At 40.0% G+C, this 4,235-nt stretch overlaps 1 pseudogene; it reads left to right on the top strand.

Moving 5' to 3' along the window:
* Positions 1–883: 883 nt before the first annotated feature.
* LOC103070495 (ferritin heavy chain pseudogene) lies at positions 884–1,558 on the top strand (annotated as a pseudogene).
* The last annotated feature ends 2,677 nt before the right edge of the window (positions 1,559–4,235 follow it).

Here is a 4,235-nt window from a genome sequence, read left to right as displayed (position 1 = left end):
TACAAAGCCAACACAGAAAAATCAGTTGCATTTCTCGACACTAACAATGAACAAACTGAAAAGGAAATTGTAAAAACAGTTCCACTTATAATAGCATCAAAAAGAATAAAATATTCAGGAATTAACTCACCTAAGGAGGTTAAAGACATACAATGAAAACTACAAAACATTTCCAAAAGAAATTAAAGGAGGCATAAATAAATGGAAACACATCCTATGTTCATGAATTAGAAGACTAGATATTATTAAAGTGCCCATTGTATTCAAAACGATCTACAGAGACAATGCAATCCCTATCAAAATCTCAGTGCCATTATTTTTTCAGAAATAGAAAAAAGCCATCTTAAAATTCATATGGAATCTCAAGGGACCCAGAAGAGCCAACACCATCTTGAAAAAGAAGAACGAATCTGGACGTCCCATACTTCCTGATTTCAGAACTTACTGCAGAGCAATAGTAATCAAACAGTGTGGTGCTGTCATAAAGATAGACATATAGACCAAAGGAGTAGAATAGAGACCTGGAAATAAACCCTTGCATATATGGTCAATTGATTTTCAACAAAGGTGCCAAGACCATTCAATGGGGGAAAGAACAGTCTTTTCAACTAGTGGTGCTGGGAAAACTGGATAGCCACATGTAAAAGAATGAAGTTGGACTCTTACCTAACAAAAATTAACTCAATATGGATCATAGACCTAAACGTAAGACCTAAATCATAAAACTCTTAGAAGAAAACAGTGAAAGCTTTACAACATTGGATTTGGCAATGGTTTATTGGATATGACACCAAAGACACAGGCAACAAAAGAAAAAAATAGACATGTTGGACTTCATGAAAATTGAAAACTTTTGTGCATCAAAGGACGCTTTCAACCAACCATGGTTTCCTGCTTCAACTGTGCTTGGACGGAACGGGCCCTCCGCCCCCTCCTCACAGTGCTCTCAGACTGCCCCAAGGCCCCCCACTGCTGCTCCAGCACAGGGCAGCCACCATCGTCTCTCCTCGCCACCTGCTCTGACCACCGAGGTCCCTCACTGGTGGGCCAGAACTACCACCAGGACTCAGAGGCCACCATCAACTGCCAGATCACCTGGAGCCCTAAACTTCCTACCTCTACCTAGCCATGTCTTACTACTTTGACTGCAATAATGTAGCTTTGAAGAACTTTGCCAAATAGTTTCTTCACCAATCTCATGAGGGGAGGAAACATGCTGAGAAACTGATGAAACTGCATAACGAATGAGGTGACCACATCTTCCTCCAGGATCAAGAAACCAGATCATGAGCACCGGGAGAACGAGGTGAATGCAATGGAGTGTGTATTACACTTGGGAAGCGTGAATCAGTTGCTACTGGAGCTGCACAAACTGGCCACTGCACAAACAACCCCTACTTGTTGACTTCATTGAGACACACTACCTGAATGAGCAGGTGTAATCCAAAGAATTGGGCGACCACAAAACCGATCTGCACAAGATGGGGCCCCCAAATCTGGCATGGAAGAGTATCTCTTTGACAAGCACACTCAGGGAGACAATGATAACAAGAGCTAAGGCTGACACCAGCTTCCCATACCCACGGAGTGACTTCCCTGGTCACCAAGGCAGTGCATGCATATTGGTAAGGGGGTTACCTTTACCTTTTCTATAGGTTGTACCAAAACATCTACTTAGTTATTTTGTACCATTCCTTCAAATAAAGCAATTTGGTAACCTCCCCCACCAAAAAAAAAGACACTTTCAACAGAGTGAAAATGCAACCCATGAAAGGGAGAAAATATTTGCAAATCATATATCGATAAGGGATTAATATCAAGAGTATACAGGGCTTCCCTGGTGGCTCAGTGGTTGAGAGTCCACCTGCCGATGCAGGGGACACGGGTTCGTGCCCAGGTCCGGGAAGATCCCACATGCCGCAGAGCTGCTAGGCCCATGAGCCATGGCCACTGAGCCTGTGCATCCAGAGCCTGTGCCCCGCAACGGGAGAGGCCACAACAGTGAGAGGCCTGCATACCGCGAAAAAAAAAAAAAAAAAAAAGAGTATATAGAGAACTCCTAAAACTAAACAACAGAAAAACAAATAACCTGATTCAAAAACGGACAAAAGACTTGAATAGACATCTCTTCAAAGAAGATATTTGAATGGCCAATAAGCACATGAAAAGATGCTCAACCTCACTAATCATTATGTAAATGCAAATCAAAACTACAGTGAGAGACCCCCTCACACCCATTAGCATAGCTACTATCAAAATATCCAAAATAATAAATGTTGGCAAGGATGTGGAGAAATTAGAACCCTTGTGCACTACTGGTGTGAATGTAACATGATACAGCTACTGTAGAAAACAGTATGGTGGTTCCCCAAAAAATTAAAAATAGGCTTAGCATATGACCCAACAATTCCACTTCTGGGTATATGCTCAAAAGAATTAAAAGCAGGGTCTCAAAGATATATTTATGCACCCACATTCACAGCAGCATTATTTGCAATAACTAAATTTTGGAAGCAACCCAAGAGTCCATGAACAGGTGAATGAATAAGCAAAATGTGGTATATGCATACAGGGGAACATTTTTCAGTCTTAAAAAGGAAGGAAAGTCTGACATATTCTACAATATGGATGAACCTTGAGGATGTTATGCTAAGTGAACTAAGTCAGTCACAGAAAGACTAATACCGAACAGTTCCATTTGTATGAGGTACCTAGAGTAGTCAAAATCATGGAGACAGAAAGTAGAATGGTGGTTGCCAGGGACTGGGGGAGAGGGAAATGAGGAGTCATTGTTGAATGGGTGTGGAGTTTCAGTTTTGCAAGATGAAAAGAGTTCTGGAGGTGGATGGTGGTGATCCTTGCTCAACAACACGAATGTGATTAATACCACTGAACTGTTACTCAAACATGATTAAGATGGTAATTTTCACGTTATGTGTATTTCACAATTTTAAAAGTTTGAAAAAAAATCAGGGCTAATTCAGGCCAAATCCAGTATGCAGATATACAGACCTTAAGTGTCTATGCAGTTAGTAAATTAAGCAACAGATTTGACTTACCATCCCTCTACTACCTCTCAAATTCCTGGGGCATATATTTTACAATCAAGTTTCCCCAGGCATTCACCAAGTGAGAGAAAAGTATACTTTATTTAGCCAGACTGTCTCAAGCATGAGTGTAGATTAAAGGCATTTCATACATGCAAAGCCTCAAAAAATTTACATCCAACTTATGCTTACCAAAAGGGATAGCAAGGTGGGGCAGGGATAAATTAGGAGTTTGGGATTAACATGTACACACTACTATATATAAAATAGGTAAACAACAAAGACCTACTGTATAGCACAGGGAGCTATACTCAGTATCTTGTGATAACCTATAATGGAAAAGAATCTGAAAAATAATATATATATATATACACACACACACATATATATGTGTGTGTGTGTATATATATATATAACTGAATCACTTTGCTGTACGTTTAAAACTAACACAACATTGTAAATTAAATATACTTCAATTAAAAATTTTTACATCCCAAGCATTGTTTCTTAGCAGACTACTGTATGACAAAAGTCAGTCCTCAATTGCTACTATAAGGTATCGTGTATTTTTCTCTAATCTCTTCACAGAACTGATTGTAAACTCTCTGAGGAAGGGACGGCATTTTATATTTCTATTACTCAACAGGATTTTGAGACTGTATTCATACCACAGTAGAGATTCTGTACATGTTATTTATTCCAGAGGTATTACAAACAGTAAGTGAATCTTCCGTTAGCAGAAAGGAGGGGAAGAACGCAGTCACCTGGGACATGGGGAGTGTTAAGGCTCATTTCTCCAGCCATTCACCCAGCGGCACTCCATTATCTGGTCTCACCTAGTCCAGCCCACTTTAGTTCTTGCCAACATACACCCTCCCAGAAATAATCATTATTAATATTCTCCATGATCACTAGTCATATTTAATCACAGAATTACAAATGTGGGGAGTTTCTCTTGCTTAGTTTTCAGAAAGCTTCTTGGATTAGGACAACAAGCAGCTGCGCCCCACTTCCAAGGAAAGATTGTCTCTGCAGTTCCACTAATTCCCGGTAGGTGGCGCTGGCACAGTACAAAACAGTTCTAATTTGATCCCTGTTTATTGAAAGAATCCAGCTCCTTTTGCCACTGGGGTTATAAAATTTATTTTTAGTGTGACTTGATGAGCCTTGTCTGAAATTTAACAATAT

Source organism: Lipotes vexillifer, unplaced genomic scaffold, assembly GCF_000442215.2.
Source record: "Lipotes vexillifer unplaced genomic scaffold, Lipotes_vexillifer_v1.1 scaffold324, whole genome shotgun sequence".
NCBI lineage: Eukaryota > Metazoa > Chordata > Mammalia > Artiodactyla > Lipotidae > Lipotes > Lipotes vexillifer.
This window is presented reverse-complemented; position numbering and strand designations above follow the sequence as displayed.